Source organism: Henckelia pumila, chromosome 2 (assembly GCF_033568475.1).
Source record: "Henckelia pumila isolate YLH828 chromosome 2, ASM3356847v2, whole genome shotgun sequence".
NCBI classification, from domain to species: Eukaryota; Viridiplantae; Streptophyta; class Magnoliopsida; order Lamiales; family Gesneriaceae; genus Henckelia; species Henckelia pumila.
In genome coordinates, this window is record NC_133121.1 from 81,100,850 (window position 1) to 81,126,483 (window position 25,634).

Genomic DNA, 25,634 nt, shown 5'->3' on the forward strand with positions numbered 1-25,634 from the left:
GAGCAGCAGCTCAAGAGGAGAGGAGCTGGTCGAATTCCTACCGGTGGAGGATCGTCAACTCCTTGGCGTCCAAACGTTGCAAAACGGGAGGACAACAAGTCGGTGTCCAAGCCAAAATTTGACACCAAATTGGAGGCACCAAAACAAGTGGGTAAAGGTACACCTGAAACTACTAATACTCGTTCTAGGGATATTAAATGTTTTAGATGCCAAGGACTTGGTCATATTGCCAGTCAGTGTCCTAATAAAAAAATTATGATTATGAATGCTGGTGGTGAGATTGAGTCGGAGAGTGAGGATGATAAATATGATAGTATGACTGCGTTGGAGGATCCTGATGAAGTGGGATATTATGCGGTGGTTGGAGAATTGTTAGTGACCAGGAAAGTGTTGAATGTACAATAAAAGGAGGAGGAAGAAACTCAAAGGGAGAATTTATTCCATACTAGATGCTTTGTGAATAACAAAGTATGTAGTGTTATTATTGATAATGGGAGTTGCACTAATGTAGCGAGTTATGAGCTGGTGGAAAAGTTGAGTTTGCCTGTTATAAAGCATCCTCAACCTTATAAATTGCAGTGGTTTAATGATAGCTCGGAGGTGAGAGTGCATAAGCAGGTGGTAGTACCGTTTTCCATTGGTAAGTATGTAGATGAATTGTTGTGTGATGTGGTGCCTATGCAAGCTAGTCATATTTTGTTGGGTAGGCCGTGGCAATTTGATAGGAAGGTGATACATGACGGTTTTAAAAATCGTTATTCTTTTACCTTGAAAAAGGAGCCTATTGTATTGTTACCGATGACTCCAAAGCAAGTGTTGGAGGACCATTTGAAAAAGAAAAAGAAAGAAGAGGCTGAAAAAAAGAGTGAACAAAAAAGTGAGATGACCTTAGAAAAAAATATTGAGAGAAAAAAAGATGAAAAAGAAATTGAGAGGAAAGAGGCCGATAAAAAAATATTTATGGCCCAAAAGAGTGAGTTGCGAGAGATTTTACATGAGTATAATCCACTTGTGTTGATTTTCTATAAGGAGTTTCTCCTTAACACAAGTGATATAGCCGAAAATCTTCCGAGCAATGTTGTTTCTCTTTTGCAGGAATTTGAAGATTTATTTCCGGAGGATTTGCCTCAAGGATTACCACCTTTGAGGGGGATTGAGCATCAAATTGATTTTGTGCCCGGAAGTGCGTTGCCAAACCGTCCAGCGTATAGGAGCAACCCGGAGGAAACAAAAGAACTACAAAGGCAGGTAAGTGAACTTCTTGATAAGGGGTTTGTACGTGAGTCTATGTCTCCTTGTTCAGTGCCTGTTTTGTTGGTTCCTAAGAAAGACGGTTCATGGAGAATGTGTGTGGATTGTAGAGCCATTAATAACATTACCATCAAGTATAGGCATCCTATTCCTAGACTAGATGATATGTTGGATGAGTTGCATGGTTCTAGCGTCTTTAGTAAAATTGATTTAAAAAGTGGTTACCATCAAATTAGGATGAGAGAAGGTGAAGAGTGGAAAACTGCTTTTAAAACTAAATATGGCTTGTATGAGTGGTTAGTTATGCCCTTTGGACTAACTAATGCACCTAGCACTTTTATGAGATTGATGAATCATGTGTTGCGTGCTTATATTGGAAAATTTGTTGTGGTATATTTTGATGATATCTTGGTGTATAGCAAAAATTTGGATGAGCATGTCGAACACTTGAGAATTGTGCTAATCACACTAAAAGATGAACATTTGTATGCTAACTTGAAAAAGTGTGTGTTTTGTACAAAAGAACTTGTGTTTCTTGGCTTTGTTGTGAGTTCCCAAGGTGTCAGAGTTGATGAGGACAAGGTAAGTGCAATTCGAGATTGGCCAACGCCTACTTCTATTGGTCAAGTTCGAAGTTTTCATGGCCTTGAAAGTTTCTATAGGAGATTTGTGAAAGATTTCAGTACTTTGACGACACCTATGACTGCGGTGATAAAAAAGAACGTTCCATTCCATTGGGGCGAGGAGCAAGAGAAGTCTTTTAATATTGTCAAGCATAAATTAATTAATGCTCCTTTACTTGTTTTACCTGATTTTTCTAATACCTTTGAAATTAAATGTGATGCGTCAGGTATAGGGATTGGAGGTGTCTTGATGCAAGGTGGGAGACCAATTGCATACTTCAGTGAGAAGCTAAGTGGGGCATCCTTGAATTATGCTACCTACGACAAGGAGTTTTATGCGTTGGTAAGGGTACTTGAGACATGGCAACACTATTTGAGGCCAAAAGAATTTGTGATTCACACAGATCATGAGTCTTTGAAGCATCTCAAAGGACAACAAAAGCTGAACAAGAGACATGCCAAGTGGGTGGCGTTTGTGGAAACTTTTCCCTACATTATCAAATACAAGCAAGGGAAGGAAAATGTGGTAGCGGATGCTCTATCACGAAGTTATGTACTTTTATCTACTCTAGATTCTAAATTCTTAGGATTTGAGTATGTGAAAGAGTTATATCCTAGTGATCTTGATTTTGGTGAGATGTATGCGTCATGTTTGCATGGTCCAAAAGATAAATTCTTCATGCATGATGGGTATTTTTTTAAGGAGGATAAGTTGTGTGTTCCTAAGTCATCTATTCGTGAATTACTTGTTAAGGAATCACATGGGGGTGGTTTAATGGGGCATTTTGGAGTGGCTAAAACTTATGAAACTTTGCATGAACATTTTTATTGGCAACATATGAAGCATGATGTTGAGAAAATTTGCGAAAGATGTGTGACTTGTAGGAAAACAAAGTCTAGAAAACAACCACATGGTTTGTATACTCCACTTCCTGTTCCTAGTGAACTGTGGGTAGATATCTCTATGGACTTTGTTTTAGAACTACCGAGATCTAAGAAGGGGAGGGATTCAATTTTTGTTGTGGTTGATAGATTTTCTAAGATGGCTCATTTTATTGCATGTCATAAATCTGATGATGCATCTCATGTTGCGGACTTGTTCTTTAATGAAATTGTTAGATTGCATGGCATGCCTAGGAGTATTGTGTCTGATAGAAATACTCGTTTTTTGAGCTACTTTTGGAAAACATTATGGTGCAAACTTGGTAATAAATTACTGTTTTCGACTACTTGTCATCCTCAAACGGATGGTCAAACTGAAGTTGTTAATAGAACGTTAGGAACTTTGTTGCGTACTATAATTAAAAAGAATTTGAAGAGTTGGGAAGAATGTTTGCCATTTGTTGAGTTTGCATATAATCGTAGTGTGCATTCTACTACAAATTTTTCATCCTTTGAAATTGTGTATGGTTTTAATCCTTTAACCCCGTTGGATTTGATGTCTTTACCTATGAGTGAAAGGGTTAACATGGATGGTAAGAAAAAAGGGGGAATTTGCGAGAAATTTGCATGAAAAAGTGAAGGCGAACATTGAGAAAAAGAATTTGCAGTATACAAAGCAAGCAAATAAGGGAAAGAAGAGAGTTTTGTTTGAACCAGGAAATTGGGTGTGGTTGCATTTGAGGAAAGAGCGGTTTCCTGAAAGACGGCGCTCAAAGCTTCTACCTTGAGGCGATGGACTGTTTCAAGTATTGGAACGCATCAATGACAACGCTTACAAATTAGATTTGCCAGGTGAGTATAATGCCAGTGCTACTTTTAATGTTTCTGATTTATCTCCAATTGATGTAGGTGATGATCAAGATTTGAGGACAAATCCTTTTCAAGAAGGGAAGGATGATGCGATCATGGATGGCTCGCATGCTGACCAAGTGACTAAGGATCCGTTGGAGATACCACGAGGACCGATTACGAGAGGCCGAGCTCAGAAGTTTAAGGAAGCACTTCAATCTTTGTTGTTGAAGACACAAGAGGGCGTTGGATTTCTTGATATTCAATTTGGAGGAAGTTATAATCTTATTGAGGTCAAAGGAGGTCAAGAAAGTGAAGAAATTGAAGACCCTGCTCGAAGCCAAGGCGCGCCCGCGCCCCAGACTCGCGCGCCCGCGCCATTATTTTGCGAAGAAGAAGCGCGCCCGCGCTTACGGATACCAAATTGACGATGTTTTTGCGAACTCTCGGCGCGCCCGCGCTACCTTATCGCGCGCCCACGCCATTGTCTGCGCAACTTCGGCGCGCCCGCGCCATGCCCTTTTACATGCACCGAAGGTGTTTGTGTGTGTGTTCGGGATTTTTAATATTTTGGATTTACTTTGTTTATTTTAGGTCTTTTATTCCTACTAGGAAACTTTAGGAGATATCTTTGATATATTTTTGATTTATTTTGCGTTATCTTTCAATATTTTGGGTTGTAATATAAATACTACAACATTCATTATTTTAATGATAACTAAGATTTTCAGATTATTGATTATTCAATACAAAATTCTCTCTAAAATTTTATCAAAGCTTTTGCTTTATCCAAAATCAAACTTATCAAAGTTTCATAGCTTTGTGGCGTTTGTCAATCGATTTTCAATTGGGTTGTCAAAGACAAGTTTCTTTGAAGATCTAATTTGAATCTTCGATTGTTTTCTATCGTGAATTCTCTGTTGCTAGTTACAGGTTCAACTAGAGGTGGAGATTCCAAAATCTGTTACTTGTTTCAAAGTCGGGACAAAAATCTTTGAATTCTTTTGTTATCGAATTGAGGTGCGATTCGTTGAAATCGTGTTGCCTTTCATACATAAGATTTATATCAGCCATGTTACAAAATTTTTCGACGAGTTTCTTTACTCCCCGGCAGCTTGTTGTTCCACAAAAAGTTTCTTTTCTTTCGAAGAGTTCTTCCGCAAAAGCCATAGTTTTTCCTGTCATTGTGTTTAACATGAATGATCCGTTCACAGAATTCTGATAAATTTGAACGGAAACTTGACCTTGTCCATCTTGGTGAGACAAACCCAAATACCTCATGCCCTTCTGGTTGAGATTTCGTTTTCTCCAAAAGTGGACACCAATGGTATTTCTTCAGATATAAGATCCTTGATAAATCTTTGATTATTCATGTCAGGTCTCCCTAGCTTGATGAAATGAAAAGGCTCGTGTGATCCTTTCCCTGTTGGTTCTGGAGCTGCACTAAAGAAGTATAACTCAAGCACATCTCCTCTGGATAAATTATCATTATTTGCTCATGTTTCTTGGACTGCTTCCTGAATCCATTTTGGTAGCTGAGATATTTCCTGGAAGCCTGGTGAAGTTGTATAAACTGAGGCTAAAGCCCCAAATTCACAACATAGCTTTACATCCTTAGGATTGACATTGTTTTTTTAGCCAAACCCTTGGATATATTCATGCAACATCAACCCTACAAGTGATCGGGTTGATTTCACTTCTTGTACTTAATTTCTCCCATCTTTGTTGATAAACCTGAAATGGAGAAATGACAGCTGGGTTAGTATCAATCTTAGATTTGCCCTTGTCAGTTGGGCCTAAGATTGATCTCTTCCTCTTTTACCCCAGAGGCCGAGGGTTGACTTGATGAGTTATCCTCATCAATTGTTGCTTTATCTAGATCATCAAAAGCTGATGATAGATTAGCGCTTGTTTCTTGAGTATTAGAATCCTCAACATCTTGTTTTACAACCGGTGGCTGTTTTTCTTGTTCTTGTAAAACCAATGGTTTTAACATTTCTTGTTTCTGAGAAACCTGTGGTTTTTCTATGGCACACATAATTGACCCTTGAATAGCAGCCCATAGTTGAGTTTGAGCTTGCATACATCCTGTGATTTGATTGGATACTTTGATCCGATCAGCTTGTTGTAACCTGCCCGCCATATCAGCACTTATGACAAGCTGGTTGAACTCGGTTTGAAGCAACCCAAGATGTTCCCTAAGATGCCTCTGCATTTTCATGATGGAATCCACGTCACTGCCTTCCATCTCTTGTTAATAAATCTACAAGAATATTTTCATGAGATTTAATAATAACAATATCAAAAATATAATTTTGCCATAAAGCTTGCCATCTTAATAACCTAGCTTTCTCAGGTTTAGATTCAATCTTATTTTTTAGGAAAACTTTTACCTGAGTGTTATCAACCTTCAAAGTGAATTTTTTAGCAAGTAAAAATAATGGCCATTTTTTTCGAAAGCCCTTTTAAGTGCATAAAATTCCTTCTCGTTGATATGCCATCTGATAGCCTCATATTCTGAGAAAAGACCTCTACAGTATCTGCATGGTATTTCTCCATCTAGAGTGATTTTAGTGAGGAATGCTGCCCACCATTCGTCACTGGCATCCGTAAATAACACCAGATCATCTTCATCCACGGGTATAGCCATTTTTGGGAGATTCTTACATATCTCCTTCAATTGGTTTACCCCTTTAGTATGGTCATCGGTCCATATAAACCTTGCATCCTTTTTTAACAAAGGACTGAACACCTTTTTGTACATTGCCAGATTGTTTATGAACATCCCTGCAAAATTAACTACTCCTAGAAAACTTTGGAGTTGTTTTACATCTTTGAGTTTATCTGGAAAATTCTTTACCTTTTTCACATTATGGGGTTGTAAAATTATTTCAGATTCATCAATCTTAATACCAAGGAATTCAATTTTCCTTGTTGCTATGACTACTTTCTTTTTAGATAAAACCAGTCCTTCTTGTTTACAAATTTTAGAAAAATCTCTAAATGTTTAACATGTTCATCTATGTTTTTTGATGCTATAAGAATATCATCAATATAAACAAACATGAAGTTGAAATAATCTTTGAAAATATTATCCATATTTCTTTGAAATATTTGGGGTGCATTAGCCAATCCCATAGGCAAACCTCCCAGATATAATGTCCTTGTGGTGTAGAGAAGGCTGTGAATTTCTTACTGCATTCTTCCATTCGAATCTGGTAACATCCAGACTTAAAATCAAATTTAGAGAATACTCTAGCATTTCGTACACAACTAATTAGATGTTTCCTACTGGGTATGAAGTACCCATCGAACTCCAGGATTTTATTAATACCTTGGTAGTTAATAACTAACCTGAGTTTCCCTATTTTTATTTCACCATGATTTTTGACCAGAAAACCTGGGTTGCTATATGGTGAAACTCCTTCTTTGATTAAACCAAGGTCCAAATGTTCCTTGATAATCATTCTCATATCCCTTTGATCTGTTATGTTCATCGGAATAGGCTTATATCTAACGAATTCATACTCTTTACCTTCCTTTAGTGTAAGACTGACTTTGAGTTGATTTATATCCCACCATGCCAAAGGATTCTCGTTATAACTTTCTTTGAGCCTCTTTTTGACATCTTCAAGGGATGCCTTATTTTCTAACTCTATATCTCTGTGATTCAGAGTTACCTTGAGAAGCTCCATATCCTCTGTTTGGAGTTCTTGTTCTGTTGTTATTTTCAGCATGGTTTCTCCAAACCTTCTTGGATCTTTCATTTTTGGGTGAAAAAGTTGTCCCTTATCACTACGCTGGCTGCGAAACATTATCGACATTTGTCAATAAAAGGCCATCTTGAGTCGTTGAACGATAATCTTATGTTCACAAATGGTAGTAAACATAAGTCGTCTTAACTCGTTATCTTATGTGTACTTTTTAAACATTTGTAAAAAGTTATTTCCCAACAAAATATCGGCTCCTGTATCATGGAAATATATTGGTGGTGTATTTACCTTGTACCAAGGAGTCTGATCTGCGCCTCCCATAAGAATTTCTGCTTGTTTTATTCCTCTGCAAAGAATAAGAATTCTTTTCGAGAAATCTCGTCCAGCAATTTTTGGCAATTCTTCTTCACAATCTGTAGGGAAGACTCCTCTTTTTGCTGTACAAATTTCTGCTCCTGAATCAATATAGGCTGCAAAGTATTCAGCCTTATATTGTTCATACAACATCCCTATTGGAACGTATATGGAGAAAGACTTGTTGTCATTTTTTAAAGGGATTACTAAATGGCCCCATCATATTTAGCAGACTGTGTTGTAACTCAGTAATCCGATTAAGACTATTCACCTTTAGTTTTCGTAAGGCCTCAGAAGGTAAGGTATGGTTACTCCTTTCTACTTCTTTAATGCGTTCTAGTAAATCATGTTAATGACTTATGAATTTCAAAAGTTGCTTCTTCCTCTATTTGTGAACAGAGTTTTCGAATCTGATTAAGGGATTGTCCCTTATCCAATTCTCTTGTTTTTCCATCTCGTAGGATTCTTATTGAATTCTCCAAGTTTTTTTTTTGCCATGAACTCTATTCCTTTTTCAAGGCGTTTCCATGGTTTATGATCTTACAGGAATTCTAAGCCAAGAATTAGTTGATCTATTTCTTTTCCCGGGATCCCCGAAATTTGGACTTCCAATTCACCAACATTTATTAAACCTTGGTAAGTTCCTTTTACCTGTTGTTCTAAATTATAAATCGAATTACAAGGAAATTGGTTCATGTGACTTGTAATTTCGAATACTATTTTGACTTCTTTCCATCCTTCTGGGGATTTAAGTTTTCCTATTATAGAAAATTTATTTTCTTCGGGTGGGATTTCCTGAATAGGAGATTTATCCCACCTTCGACTTGTCATTCGGTCTCCTTGGAAAGATAACCTTCGGGGTTCTATTTTAAGGTCTCTGTATAGAACCGAATTATCTTGAATTTGAATGTCTGTTTCCTGAATTAAAAAAAACTTGATTCTTTCCGGGTATATTGCTTGAGCAACTTTCCCGAAGATCTCTGGAATTTCAATAAACTCATTTCTAATAAATAATTCAGAATGGTGAGTATTAGAAAGAGCATATGAAATTTGATATGTAATAGAATATGATCTATTACCTTCCTTCATTAATATTTTTTCCTTGAAGTTTTGATGCAACGTCAAGGCTTGGCTAAAGTCTCTGTCAGCTAAATTGTAGGCTATTCTCGGATAAATAACTCCTACAATTTTTCCTGCACATAGATTTCCTGAGATAGTACCCAGAACATCATCTTGGTTATTTCCCATTCTTTTATCACATACAACGATATCTATGGGTGAATCTATTCCTTCTTTAAAGGTTTCCTTGATCATTATTTGGATTGCTCCAATATGAATCCAAGACATCGTCCTTGCTACCTCACTTTTCAGCTTTTGCAATTCCTCTCTTACTTCTTCAAAAGGAATTAACTGAATCTCTATTTGATTACTCATTAACTCCATAGGGATTGCCATTTCCCTTCTGGATACTTTGTAAATCAAATGATGTCTTCTTTGTCTAAGCCCTAGGTTGCCTAAGACTCTTTCTACTTGTCCTGCCGAAAATGCTTGGTACTTCTGTAAAGTTGGATTTTCTCTCATAATTCTTTGGATCATATTATGAGATATCGTGGTTTGACTAAAAAACCCAGCCAAACTCTCATGTGTTTCATCTCGAAAAACCTCTTCTTTATTCTGATTCTGATTCTGATTCATCATCAGATTCTTCTTTGCTAAACAATATCTCTTCTTTGTATATGCTTTCATTTGAGGGGATGTCCTCAAATTAATATACTTGGACTAGATCTTGAAAAAAGACCGCATCATCCATATCTGGTGTTGCTTCAAAGAGTTTAACTCCCTTTTTCTCGTTTTCTGGAAAGTTTGCAGATATATGTCATCTTGCTCCACATGTCCAGCAGTTGCAATCCTTGAAAATTTCATTTGTCTTGTATGAGTTCTTCTGAAAGTTCTTCTAGATGGCGTTCTTCCCCTGCTTTGCGATGAGCTTGTTGCTGGGGATGTTCTTGTAGGTCCATTTCTTTTTCCTGATCTATAAGATCTGGCCTTTTGTTTGGACCAAAATTTTCTTTGTTTCCAAGAACTTCTCATTCTTTTATTGTAGAGATTATTTCTGAGTTTCTTCCTCTTGACTCCCTGTGATGTATTCCCAATAACCGTAGGGAGATCATTTTCTCTACAACATAGAGGAATATGCTTATTAATACCCCTTATCGTTTTGTAGTTCTTTTGTAATATGACACAATTCTGCCAATTTTCCTTTAAGAAAAGAGGCTCTTCTTGTCAATGTATCTGGATTACCTGAAACGTATTCTTTTATCAGCATTTCTCTCCAGGGACTTGGCATCTTTGCAAAAAATAGCTGAATAGCTATATTTTCTTCGACTCCCGAATTTCATCTGTATTTAGTGAATAACATGATGTATTCATCAACTAAACAGATGTCGTGCAACTCGATACTATACAGAGCTTGAGTATATCTTCTTTTCTTCTCTGTATCTTGATTATTGAAATAATCCACTCCTATAAATAGTGCCTTGAATAGGGTGGTAATTCTTCCTCCAATTTTGCTTAGAGATTCTCCTGCTAAGACTGATTCTTTAGTCTCAGGCATGGTCATTTTCCAAGCTATCTTAACAGATCCCATTAGACTCATTTCCAAAAGTTTGATAAATCCTTCTTTATTGAGATCTAAAGTACCTGCTGCTATTCTCATAGCTGATGTTCAATCATCTATGAGATCTTCTCTGTTTTTAAAGTTCAGAACATCCAGGTTTAACATAACCCCATAAGGATGTATTGGATCTAAAACAGTTTTTCCGTAAGGAGTTTGATGTAGCGGTATCTTACTCCTTCTTGACCTGGTTCCTGCTGGATGTGAATTTTCCCCAACATGGAACTCACTATGTGGTTCTTCTGTTTTAACCACATATCTTGGAGGATTCCCTATGGGTTGTTCACCCTCTGAGGAATTCATTTTTAGATCTACTACTTTGAGATTCGCAAATGAATCTGCTAGATCTTGTAGATCCTCAAGATTTAATCTTTCTAAAGTAGCCATCAGATATTGTTTTTCTCTGATAATGCTTTTATAAGATTAATCATCATTTCTTCATCAATTAAAGGTTTTTGTACCATTTTGGTTTTACCTTTCTGATGTAGCAAAGGCTCGGTCCCAAACGAAAGTGGTAACCTTCCTCCTGTATTACCTTTTCTAGAACCAGAGGTGTGTTCTAGATTTATGATTTTTGTTTGAAGATCCTTTAGAGTTCCAAGAATTTCTTCAATCTGTCGAGGTATTTCATACAGCTGATTGCTGTAATATTGTACCGTCTTTTGAATTTCTTTAAGATCTCCAAAGAGTTTAGAGGAATCTGGGGTAATTTCTAAAAATTGAGAATTAGAAATCATATTTCTTAATCTCTTCAGAGCGTATAAAAGACTTAAGTCTTTTTAACATATGTTGTAAAGAATCTATTTTAAATAGATTCATTTGTTTATGAGATTTCATGTAAATGAAATCCTTCTGGTTCAAACTCTCGTTTGAATCCATAGTTTGTTGAAAATCTCTTCCTCAACAAAGAAAAGTATGATTTAATGAATAATATATAGTCTGAATAAAATTACCAGGCTCTGATACCATTCAAAAGCCTAAGGGAAGAATTAAAATGACATTTTAATTTAAGGATATTATAGGAAATTTTTAGTCTGGAGGACATATCAGGGAACATTTTTGAAAAATAAGGGACATAATTGGAAACGAATACAGTGTTAGTATATTTTTGGGAAACTATGGAAACTTTAGGGACATAATTCATTATTATTCCTTAATTCTTTATATATTTAAATAAAATCTGAAGCTCCCAACTAAAAATCCTTAACCCTTGAGCACTTACCCTTGAAGAAAATCAATACTGTCAATGCTTATTTCATAAGTATATAAAACTTTACTGTGTGACTTAATTATTATAATATATATTTTTAGATTTTAAAAAAATGTATATTTATTTAAAATTTTTTTTTTAAAAAACCACCACATTTTTATTTTTTATAATGAGATATAAGCATTACTTGTGATACGATCTGCCCGTATATGAAATATTTTATTTAATGATATTATATAATTTATTAAAATATTGTGCATATATATATACATATATTGAGTTAACAAGTTTTAACTCAATAAATTTAATTTAGATAATTTCACAACTTCTTTTAACTAATTTTTTTAATATCATTCGTCTATCACATATAGTTCTAATTCTCGTAAGACATTTTAAATAAAATTGTTACTTCAGTTTTTTTAAAATGTATTGATTGAATTGTCATTTATTAGTAATATTTCACATATAAATATTTTATTTATTGTGTTTTTAAGAGAATTTTAATACAATGATTTTAATGTTTAAAATAAAAAATACAAATTGTGGCTACATCCTATATATTGTAAATTCATCTTTATTTCAACAAAGTATTATATTCTAATCATGTCATTTGCATTAATATTAAATTTTTATTTGTCCACTCAAACTCAAACTAGATAAAGCCACATAAATTAAATGAACATATTCGTGAGCCTTCGAAACGATCCAAGCCCAAGCTGGAGCTTGCGAGTCTCCTAAACGAGCCGAGCCTGAGCTCGGGCTCCCGAGCCTATTAACAAACATGTTCGCGAGCTCATGAGCCGAACATCCTTAAGCTCAAGCTCAGCTCGTGAAAATTGTCGAGCTCAAAGTCAAGCTCGGGCTCGGCTTGATAAGCTTACCGAACGAGCTCGAACGAGCTTTCTACCGAGCCGAGCTTCGAATAGCTCGCGAACCGTTTGGTTCGTTTACATCCCTACACGTCATTAAAAAAAAATCTATGTTATCTTCGAATAGTACCTAAAGACCAATATCCATGACCCATGCATGTTTGGCATATAGACATGATCAATGTTGATTAGTGCATGGACCCAATCCAGATTAATTACTAAATAGAATATTTAACAATATTCTATTAACTTGATATAATAGAAATAGGAAAACAACGCACATCATAATACAATCCCAACATAACATAGAGTATTATAAAATAATATCGAACTGTTAGTGTAGTGACCCGCACCGTGATCACATACTAATCAAAATTTAAGAATGCATTTAACTTAATAGAAAACCTTAATCAGAGTAAATGCGGAAATTAAAATAAACTATATACAAGAAAATACCACCTAGTGGTCAGCCTTGCAATCCTGCCTTGGTCATCACCTAATCTTCTCATCCTCATGATAACTACCTGCAACCTACCCCATTAAATGGGGTATCCAAACAACAAAAATAACCGAAAATGAGCATAAAATGCTCAGTACGAGAGTATGAATATACAGTATTAAATGTGCATGTATGCAAGTGAACTGGATATCAAGACTCGAGGTCAAGAATATCAGATCAAGAACAGACTTGGGCTCTGGGTATGTAGCACGCTGAGCCGTCGCTCAGGAGGTAACCTACATACCCTGATAGTGACCTAGCACAAGTCTACGTGTCCAACCAAATATCAGTGACCTGACAAAAGCTCATGTGTCCAAATAATATTGGTGACCTGACACGAATCTATGTGTCCAACCATCTACTGACAGGATAGGGTTAATACCCTACTATAGGATAGCATAATGATATAGCTCAAGATGCTCATGTATGCAACATACAGTCATGACATGTTGTGTCATATAAATCATACAATCACATAATACATGCAAACAAATAATGCATGCATATCAATCTAGATATCTCGAATAATACTTCCGTACCTTACTAAAGCAGATCCTAGAAGCTCCCTTCTAGGTCCAAGCCTACCATGCAGCACTACAATACATAAATATCATGTATGATCTAGCATGCCAAACATCACCTATCATGCTCTAAAAGCCTTAATTAAACTATAACATACTCCCTATTTTCTATAAGGATCCAAAACCATACTTTCGTTCATCGTCAGCCCGTTGATGTCGCATGCCCTAGAGCTTGGGCACAACCTTGCTACGAATCCTAGACACCTTGCCAGAGCTTTGCCGCTTTGCCGCTAATACGGACACTATTCGTAATATAAAAAATACTACCTACTCCAACTCTTAAAATAAGAGTACCAAAAATTCTTAAAATCGAGCTAACATGGGCCAAGGAGAGGTGAGGAATTAGCATTTCAAAATGAGGCCTCGGACCCCTATTTATAAACTTCGATCGGACAGTCCGATCCCTGGTTCAGACGGTCTGATCTTTGCATGGTTTCCACGTTGCATGTGCTACAACTTAAATTGTAATTCACCCAAGTGTAGGTTGTCTGCAAGTAATATACTCGTGAGTACGAGATCGATCCACGGAGAGGATGTTGTAAGTTTAATTTTAGCAATAATATATTATAGATGAAAATATTATTATAAAACTTCAAATACACAAATTATAAAATTGTCAAGGTTTCAAAGGTTCATTGTTGGTTTATTTAAGATTGCTTAATAAAAATAAATAAAAGAAACTAAAATAAAAATAAACATAAAAGAACAATGAAATATTTAAACAAGTATATCATATAATATAGTTCCCACTATATTAATATCAGATTAACCGATATTTAATACATGGTACCCATAATATATATATAGATGAATAAATATAAACATAAAAAGAACAATTAAATATTTAAACAAGTATATCATATAATATAGTTCCCACTATATTAATATCCACCGATATTTAATACATGGTACCCATAATATATATATAAATGCATAAATATAAATTGACATAAAAGTAAATGTTAGATCAAATCACAATATTTTATTTAGAACATCCGGCAGAGCCACGCTATCGTCTAAATAAAATATATGACTTTATGTTAGATGCGATAAAGTAAAAGTTAGATGCGAGAAAGTAAATGTTAGTTGCGAAAAAGTAAATGTTAGTTGCGATTAAGTAAAAGTTAGATGCGAGAAAGTAAATGTTAGTTCAAATCACAATATATTATTTAGAACAACCGACAGTGTCGCGCTATCGTCTAAATAATATATATGACTTTATTATAAATAGATACATATATTTATAGTATATAATTATTGTAGTATTTATTGTATCATATTTGACAACAAATCAAGGTAACCACATTCAAGGTACCAAGCATTTGATGTAAATAGATAACAACAAATCATCCAAAATTATACCTACAAATAAAGATCAATTAGTAAAAATAAAAATAGAAAAGAAAAGAATATACAAAATATAGACAATCTTACTTGGCCAACAATGAAACCTTTTCACCTTGACATAAAAAGATTTAGCTTTCCATGAACATGAAACTCAAGAATAAAGATAAAAGAAATTTCATACTTGAACTTGAGAAACTTGCACACTCAAACTTTTATTCTCACACACACAATATTTATTTTACAAATGAAGAATTCTCTACACTCTTGCACACTACAAAGCTTATACAACACATCTATTTATAGGCCAAATGAGAGGAAGAGTCCAAGGCTCATTAAATGTGAAATAGTAAAGTTGGTGGGTGCTTGTCTCCTTGAATGTCAATACCATGACCCAACTTTAATTGGCATGTTTGATGCCTTAGACCACCGATTCAGCCTTTCTTTTCAACATAGAACACGTAGGATATTTTGTGTAGATGTGTTTGGACAACTCATTCACCCCTTTTGGATAAAATATGAAATACTTATGATATTTTTACTCCAAGCTGGTCATAGTAAAAGTAAATCTATCTCCATTTTGATGTTTTATTATTTTGATCATCTTAATGAAGTTTTTGGAATTTCTTGTCTTCTACAAAGTTGAAGATGCCTCTTTTGTGATTCTACAGGTTTTGAGATTACTCCATTATGACCACTGTAGCTTGAGTAATTTTATTTTTACCAAACCTGCGCAAACCGTAAAATACAACATTTTAGTAAAACATTTAAATATAAACACATAACACTAAAATAATACAACTTCATAATTTTAATTAAACTTAAATTTTAAAACACACTTTTTAACATATAAATAATTACAAATTTTAAGTTTCATCACACCCCCAAACCGGCTAATTACTAGTCCCTTAGTAATAAAATATCATAAAATATCATAAAATATCATAAAATCACAAGTTAGATTTTTATTCCTTAATATATATATTCAAATTTGCAAACTTTAAAATTTTAAAAAACACACTTGTGAGGAGATCATATGTTTATTTATAAATCTCATTATCAACCAATATATTAATATGTAATTGGATGGGCTATACATATATATTTCACACAATATCAAAATAGTAAATATATATAATTTTTTTTTTTTTTTACATAAATATTTTCTAAAAACTTTGAGAATAATATAATTAAAAGGATAATAGAAATCATTTTCATAACATGTATATCATCAGGAATATTAATGTAAAAGTCTCAACTCCATATTCTCTCGGGTTAAAGTATTTCATATATAGCTGTTTTTCACTCGTGGAGTTGGAAGAAAATTATACACTCTTTGAAAATGGCTAGTAAAGCAGACAATCAAATAACCTAATATTGAAAATAAGATAGGATGATTTACAAAGAATAAACCCATTTTTTTTGTTTTTTTGTTTTTTTGTTTTTTTGTTTTTTTTTTTTTGCTTGGCTGCAAAATTGTTTTTACATAATCAAATACCTCCAATAAACTTTGAAAATGTAACATTTTTTTTTCAAAGTTTATTTATTTTTTTATTTTTTATGAGGTAAATCTATTACATTAATAATTATAGTAGAGATATTAATACTCTACATCTTTACAATCAAACTTCAAACAACTTTGCAGCCAATTTTCAATTTTTTTTTTCTTTTTTTTTTTTTTTAAAATGGGTTTAATCTAGTAATCAACTATTTCTTAATAATCAATAAAAGCTTATAAGTTGTTTTCTCAATTCTTACCCCTCACTCACAAAATTTATGTGAGTAACTATTGCACTTTTACAAATTAATTCCCTCAATTATACATGTTATTATTTATTCAATCAATATCACTTTAATTATATACTCATAAAAGTTTTAAAAAATATGTATTTGAAAACACACAATTATATATTATTTATAACTTATATCCCATCAATTATATATTTTTTTATTAAATTGATAAAAAGAATAATAAATAAACATCTATACAAAAAGACTTCATTTTCTTAGTAGTTTGCAATTTAAATATATACGGAATATTAAAATCTAATCTATTGTGATAAAATGATAAATAAAAACTAATGCGTGTCAGGAGTTTTTGACTCCTTACTCTGCCATTGAAAAAGAAAAATAAATATTATTATAGAAATATATATATATTTTTTAAATTTTAAATTTTTTTTTTTTTTTTTTTTAGAGATAAACCCTCCCCCAAACCTGAATATGACATTGTTTTTAATTTTTTTTTTTTTTTTTTTTTACAAGAAAAATAAAGAGTACATGATGAAAGAGATATCACCTGGAATTTATTGAAGATGAGGAACAAACACAAACTATTTCGTAACATGTTGAATCAATGATGACTTCAACGTCTTCTTATGAGTTGAGGGTTGGCTTCCCATCCAATTTTCTTATAAATTGGCAAATAGGGTCTTTTTTAGTCAGATTCCCAAGACCATTACCATGACGCTGCGCTTGGAATAGTTTCCATAAACGGAGAAGTTGACCTTGTACATATCCACTAGAATGCGTCTCAAGAGTCAATGAGATATCATCCAATGACTCTTTACTCAGCCCATTCTTAATGAAATCAATTTTATCTTCTCTATTTGTGGAAACACATCCCAAAGATCTGCATCATTTGTTACAAGTCCATCTGGCACATTTATGACAAACATCTAACCCTTTTGCCCTCCTTTTCTTCGCATAGGTGCTTTTTCCTAGTCCGGACATATTTCGAACATATAAGAATTTTGGAACTTCGCCACCTATTCGAACCTTGGCTTCAATTATAAGACGAATATCCTCCAGAATTCCTTTTTGCATAAGCATTCTCAATCTTTCACGTCTGCATTCATAAATCATTCTTCGAACTTTTTTAGAAACAGAAGAACAAATATATTTTCCATGTTCTTTGATAGCTTCTTCCATTTTGAAAATAAAGAAATATTTTTTTTTTTTGATCAGTTATTGTGGGAAACCAATTTAACCGACTGTAAGAGCCACGGAGTACCGTTATCCGCCACTTAACCGGGAAGTGTCCTAATTTCTGCAAAAATAAAATAAAAATATAAGTAACAATTAAGTTGGATCATATAAAGGCATAAACTCTTCATTAAGAACTTCATTTTCTATAAACGGTTTAAGTCTTTGCCCATTAACTTTAAATACATTATTATTTTTAGGATTTTCAACATCAACAGCACCATTAGGATAGACAAATTTAACAATAAATGGTCCAGACCATCGCGATCTAAGTTTTCCTGGAAACAAATGCAAGCGAGAATTATAAAGTAAAACTTTTTGTCCGATTTCAAAAGATTTTCTCATAATATTTTTATCATGAAATGCTTTTGTTTTATCTTTATAAATCTTTGCATTTTCATATGCATCATTTCTTAATTCTTCTAGTTCATTTAATTGCAATTTTCTTGATTTAGATGCATCATCTAAATTAGTATTAAACGCTTTAATTGCCCAATAAGCTTTATGTTCAATTTCAACAGGTAAATGACAATGCTTTCCAAAAACTAATCTATATGGTGACATCCCCAATGATGTTTTAAATGCAGTTCTATATGCCCATAATGCATCACTTAATCTTAAAGACCAATCTTTTCGATTTGGATTGACTGTTTTTTCCAAAATTTGTTTTATTTCTTTATTTGCAAGTTCAACCTGACCATTCGTTTGAGGGTGATATGGAGTAGAAACTTTATGTGTAATACCATATTTTCTTAACAACGAAGAAAATGATTTATTTATAAAATGACTTCCCCCATCACTTATTATAGCTCTAGGTATTCCAAATCGACTAAAAATATTTTCTTTCAAAAATTTTATCACAACTTTATGATCATTAGTTCTACATGCAATTGCTTCAATCCATTTTGAAACATAATCGACAACTACTAAAATATAAGTGAATCCAAAAGATAATGGAAATGGACCCATAAAATCTATTCCCCAACTGTCAAATATTTCAATAATCATGATTGGATTTAAAGGCATCATGTTTCGTTTTGAAATTGAACCCATTTTCTGACAATTTTCACAAGATTTGCAAAATGAATGTGTATCTTTGAATAAAGAAGGCCAATAAAATCCACATTGAAAGATTTTTGCAGCTGTTTTCTTTGACGAAAAATGACCTCCACATGCCTCAGAATGACAAAATTTAATGACACTACTTACCTCATTGTCGGGTATGCATCGTCGAAAAATTTGATCAGGACAATACTTAAACAAATAAGGATCATCCCAATAAAATTTTTTGACCTCTTTCAAAAATTTATTTTTATCTTGTGAACTCCAATGAGAAGGCATTTTATTTGTCACAAGAAAATTTACAATATTAGCAAACCAAGGCATAGTAGTAGCATAAAATAGTTGATCATCCGGAAAATTTTCATTTATTGGTATTTCATTTTGAGATGATTCAAAAATTATTCTTGATAAATGATCGGCTACTACATTTTCTTTTCCTTTTTTATCTTTTATTACAAGATCAAATTCTTGTAACAACAAAATCCATCTTATTAATCTTGGCTTAGCATCTTGTTTATTTGATAAATATTTTATGGCAGAATGATCAGTGTAAACAATAGTAGTAGAACCAATTAAATAGGATCGAAATTTATCTAATGCAAACACTACTGAAAGTAATTCTTTTTCAGTTGTTGAATAATTGATTTGAGCACTATTTAATGTTCTACTTGCATAATAGATCACATAAGGTTTACCTTCTTTTCTTTGTCCTAACACGGCTCCTACAGCATAATCACTTGCATCACACATTAATTCAAATGGTAAAGACCAATCAGGAGATTGTAAAATAGGTGATGTAGTTAAAAGATTAATTATTTTTTTAAAAGCAGTTTCACATTCTTGAGTCCATTCAAATTGTGCATCTTTTGTTAAAAGATTTGAAATTGGTTTCGATATTATGCTAAAATTTTTTATAAATCTTCTATAAAATCCCGCATGACCCAAAAATGATCGAATTTCTTTTATCGTGTTTGGTGATGGTAAATTAGCAATAACATCAACCTTAGCTTTATCAACTTCAATTCCTTTTTCAGATATGACATGCCCTAACACAATTCCGGATTTAACCATGTAGTGACATTTTTCCCAATTTAAAACAAGATTTTTTTCTTCACATCTTTTTAAAACTTCTTCCAAATTTTTAAGACAGTTTTCAAATGAGTTTCCAAAAACAGTTATATCATCCATAAAAACTTCCACAAATTCTTCAATCATGTCACTAAAAATACTTAGCATGCATCTTTGAAAAGTAGCCGGGGCATTACATAAACCAAATGGCATTCTTTTAAAAGCAAAAGTTCCGAACGGACAAGTGAAAGTAGTTTTTTCTTGATCTTCTAATGATATTGGTATTTGATAATACCCCGAATACCCATCAAGAAAACAATAATAAGGATTACCTGCCACTTTCTCTAAAATTTGATCTAAAAATGGTAACGGAAAGTGATCTTTTCTAGTTGCATCATTTAATTTTCTATAATCAATGCACATACGCCAACTAGATGGAATCCTAGCTTGTAATAATTCTCCCTTTTCATTTTTTATAACAGTGATGCCTGATTTTTTTGGTACTACTTGTGTTGGACTTACCCATTTACTATCCGAGATTGGATAAATAATTCCGGCATCTAATAGTTTTAAAACTTCATTTTTAACAACTTCTTTCATGTGTGGATTTAATCTTCTTTGTGGTTGTTGATATGTTTTAGCATTTTCTTCCAAATGAATTCTATGTGTGCAGATTAAAGGATTTATACCTTTTATATCTTGCAAAGTCCATCCAATTGCATTTTTGTGTTTTTTAAGTAGTGTTATTAAATCTTCTTCTTGTTTTGGTAAGAGGGTAGAAGATATTACAATAGGATATGTTTGATTTTCACCAAGAAAAGCATATTTTAGTTCTATTGGCAAGGGTTTTAATTCAAGTTTTGGATGATCATTTTCTTTTACTTCTTCAAGTTCATTAATTTCTTCAAATAAATTTGATTTAAAAACATTTTTTGAATCAAAACTTTCCACTAAACAAACTTCAGATTGTTGATTTAAGTTTTCTTGGTGTATATTTTCTTCCACAATTGTTTCTATTGCATTATCATCTTCATCTTCATTAATACTTGGTTGTTTACATAAATTGAACACATTAAGTTCTAAAGTCATATTTCCAAAAGACAATTTCATTATTCCATTTCGACAATTAATTAAAGCATTTGAAGTTGCTAGAAATGGACGTCCCAATATTACTGGAATTTCGTTATGTACTTCTATTGGTTGTGTATCCAAGACAATAAAATCCACAGGATATATGAATTTATCGACTTGAACTAACACATCTTCTACGATACCTCTAGGTATTTTGATTGACCTATCGGCTAGTAAAAGAGTAACAGATGTAGGTTTTAAATCTCCCAACTTAAGCTTTTCATAAACTGAATAAGGAATTAAATTCACACTTGCTCCCAAATCTAACAAAGCTTTTTTAATTTTATTTTTTCCAATAATACATGAAATTGTTGGACAACCGGGATCTTTATATTTCAAGGTAGAATTATTTTGAATAATAGAGCTTACTTGCTCCGTTAAGAATGCTTTCTTCTTTACATGCAATTGTCTTTTTACAGTACATAAATCTTTTAAAAACTTTGCATAAGAAGGAACTTGTTTAATAGCATCTAATAATGGAATATTTATTTTTACTTGTTTAAAAACTTCATAAATATCAGAATCATTTTTTTGTTTTTTATTATTTACTAATGCATGAGGAAAAGGAACATGTTTATTTATTTTATCATCAATTTTCTTAATCTTAGGACTCAAAGTATCATCTTTCTCGAAAGTATCAAGATTTTCATCCTTACTCTTTGAGTTTGACTGATCTTTGTTTTCATCACTATATGGATCATTAACTATTTTACCACTTCTAAGAGTAATAACAGATTTTACTTGATCAAATTTTTCTTGATTTTGATTTTTAGGATTAGGTTGTGGTTGAGATGGAAATTTTCCTTTTTCATGAATATTAAGTGCAGATGCAAATTTTGCAAGAGTTTCTTTCAAATCATTCATAGATTGAATGTTTTGAATATTGATAGACTCTTGCTTTTGAATGTATGCATGAATTTCATCTTCAAAATTTTTTCTTGGAGGTGGGATATAAGGAGCATAACCTTGATGATTTTGGTTATTTTGAAAAGGTTGTTGTGAAGGTTGTGCATTATTATCGTTCCTCCAACTAAAATTGGGATGATTTCTCCAACCAGGATTGTATGTTTGTGAAAAAGGATCTAATGTTGGTTTTTTAAAATTGTTAACATAATTGGCTTGTTCATGGAGACATTCTTTAAATGAAGGCAAAGTAGGACAATTTTTTGTAAGATGATCATGTGTGTCACATATATGACAAACAATTTCTTGAACACTTTTTAATTGATCACTCTTTTTCATTTCTAATGACTCGATTTTTCTTGCTAAAGATGCAAGTTTAGCTTGAACATCTACATCATCTTTAAGATGATAAATACCACCCCCATTTGTTGAATTATTGGTTTTACTTGGTGGTTCAATTGAGCCTATATTATCCCAATTTTGAGCATTTTCTGCTAATGACTCCAAATATTCCATAGCTTCATTTGGGTTTTTATCTTCAAAAGTTCCATTACACATGAATTCTATCATTTGCCTATCTTTAGGTATTAAACCTTCATAAAAGTGAGAAACTATTCTCCATATTTCAAAACCATGATGTGGGCATGTATTAAGTAACTCTTTATATCTATCCCAACATTGATAAAATGTTTCCCCTTGTTTTTGAGAAAAAGTTGTAATTTGTCTTTTAAAAGAGTTTGTTCTATGGGAAGGAAAAAACTTTTTTAGAAATTGTTGTTGCATTTCTTCCCATGATCTTATTGAACTTGATCTCAAATTTTGCAACCATGTTTTAGCTTTATCTTTTAAGGAAAAAGGGAAAAGCTTTAATCGAACAGTATCCATGCTACAATTTTGATCATTATAAGTGTTGCAAACCTCCTCAAATTCTCTTAAATGCAAATATGGATTTTCAGAATCTAAGCCATGAAAATTTGGTAAAAGTTGAATGACTTGTGGCTTAAAATTGAAATTAGATGCATCAGGAGGAAAAACTAAACAAGATGGTGTACTAGTTCTTATTGGATTCATATGGTGCCTAAGTGTTCTTGGTTGTTCATGTTCTTGATGATGATTATTATTATTATTATCTTGATTATTAGAATTATCGTCCATGTTTAAAATATTTTCAGTTACTCGAACAAGTCTACCACTTTGTTTACGACTCCAAACAATCATACAATAAAAAACAACATACTATTTACATAATAACAAAATTAAACTTAATTTATACCTCCCCGGCAACGGCGCCAAAAACTTGCTACAACTTAAATTGTAATTCACCCAAGTGTAGGTTGTCTGCAAGTAATATACTCGTGAGTACGAGATCGATCCACGGAGAGGATGTTGTAAGTTTAATTTTAGCAATAATATATTATAGATGAAAATATTATTATAAAACTTCAAATACACAAATTATAAAATTGTCAAGGTTTCAAAGGTTCATTGTTGGTTTATTTAAGATTGCTTAATAAAAATAAATAAAAGAAACTAAAATAAAAATAAACATAAAAGAACAATGAAATATTTAAACAAGTATATCATATAATATAGTTCCCACTATATTAATATCAGATTAACCGATATTTAATACATGGTACCCATAATATATATAGATGAATAAATATAAACATAAAAAGAACAATTAAATATTTAAACAAGTATATCATATAATATAGTTCCCACTATATTAATATCCACCGATATTTAATACATGGTACCCATAATATATATATAAATGCATAAATATAAATTGACATAAAAGTAAATGTTAGATCAAATCACAATATTTTATTTAGAACATCCGGCAGAGCCACGCTATTGTCTAAATAAAATATATGACTTTATGTTAGATGCGATAAAGTAAAAGTTAGATGCGAGAAAGTAAATGTTAGTTGCGAAAAAGTAAATGTTAGTTGCGATAAAGTAAAAGTTAGATGCGAGAAAGTAAATGTTAGTTCAAATCACAATATATTATTTAGAACAACCGACAGTGTCGCGCTATCGTCTAAATAATATATATGACTTTATTATAAATAGATACATATATTTATAGTATATAATTATTGTAGTATTTATTGTATCATATTTGACAACAAATCAAGGTAACCACATTCAAGGTACCAAGCATTTGATGTAAATAGATAACAACAAATCATCCAAAATTATACCTACAAATAAAGATCAATTAGTAAAAATAAAAATAGAAAAGAAAAGAATATACAAAATATAGACAATCTTACTTGACCAACAATGAAACCTTTTCACCTTGACATAAAAAGATTTAGCTTTCCATGAACATGAAACTCAAGAATAAAGATAAAAGAAATTTCATACTTGAACTTGAGAAACTTGCACACTCAAACTTTTATTCTCACACACACAATATTTATTTTACAAATGAAGAATTCTCTACACTCTTGCACACTACAAAGCTTATACAACACATCTATTTATAGGCCAAATGAGAGGAAGAGTCCAAGGCTCATTAAATGTGAAATAGTAAAGTTGGTGGGTGCTTGTCTCCTTGAATGTCAATACCATGACCCAACTTTAATTGGCATGTTTGATGCCTTAGACCACCGATTCAGCCTTTCTTTTCAACATAGAACACGTAGGATATTTTGTGTAGATGTGTTTGGACAACTCATTCACCCCTTTTGGATAAAATATGAAATACTTATGATATTTTTACTCCAAGCTGGTCATAGTAAAAGTAAATCTATCTCCATTTTGATGTTTTATTATTTTGATCATCTTAATGAAGTTTTTGGAATTTCTTGTCTTCTACAAAGTTGAAGATGCCTCTTTTGTGATTCTACAGGTTTTGAGATTACTCCATTATGACCACTGTAGCTTGAGTAATTTTATTTTTACCAAACCTGCGCAAACCGTAAAATACAACATTTTAGTAAAACATTTAAATATAAACACATAACACTAAAATAATACAACTTCATAATTTTAATTAAACTTAAATTTTAAAACACACTTTTTAACATATAAATAATTACAAATTTTAAGTTTCATCAGCATGCAGGCCAAGTTCGGATGGTTCGATCCCTCTTCGGATCGTTAGATCTCTTACGTCCGATACACCTGTAAAATTGTTTTTGAAATCTGTCCTGGGAGAGTTCGGACCGTCCGATCCCTTGATCGGATCATCTGATCTCACCCTGTCCCCGAACTCCATTCGTGCCTCCGAACTATCTTGGTTCGGACCCTCCGAACTATCTTGGTTCGGACCCTCCGAACTACCCGAGCCCAATAAGCTCATAAACCATTTTTCGGGAATTCTGGACCCAAATTCTTAGTCTCTTAGATCATATTTAAATCCCTTTGTCATGTTTTATTAATTCTAAACATGATTAGCAAATTAATCTTATAAAATAGAGCCGGACTATTACATTATCCCCCACTTAAGATAATTTTGTAAGACCCAAAAATATTAAATTATTAATGATGGGATTTGAGAATTAAATTCCATATTTTGGGCAAATATTGATTTGAGAAGTTATGGAAATTATAGATTTAATTTCCAAGTCGAAAATATTTAATTTAAGAATTTACGGATTTTGAGATTTAAATTCCGGGAAT

At 32.6% G+C, this 25,634-nt stretch overlaps 1 non-coding gene across 1 annotated transcript; it reads left to right on the forward strand.

Annotated features, from left to right (window-relative positions):
* The first annotated feature begins 22,626 nt into the window (after window positions 1-22,626).
* Window positions 22,627-22,737, forward strand: LOC140885790 (small nucleolar RNA R71). The gene has a single exon (XR_012151205.1). It is a non-coding gene; the product is annotated as a small nucleolar RNA R71 (small nucleolar RNA).
* The last annotated feature ends 2,897 nt before the right edge of the window (window positions 22,738-25,634 follow it).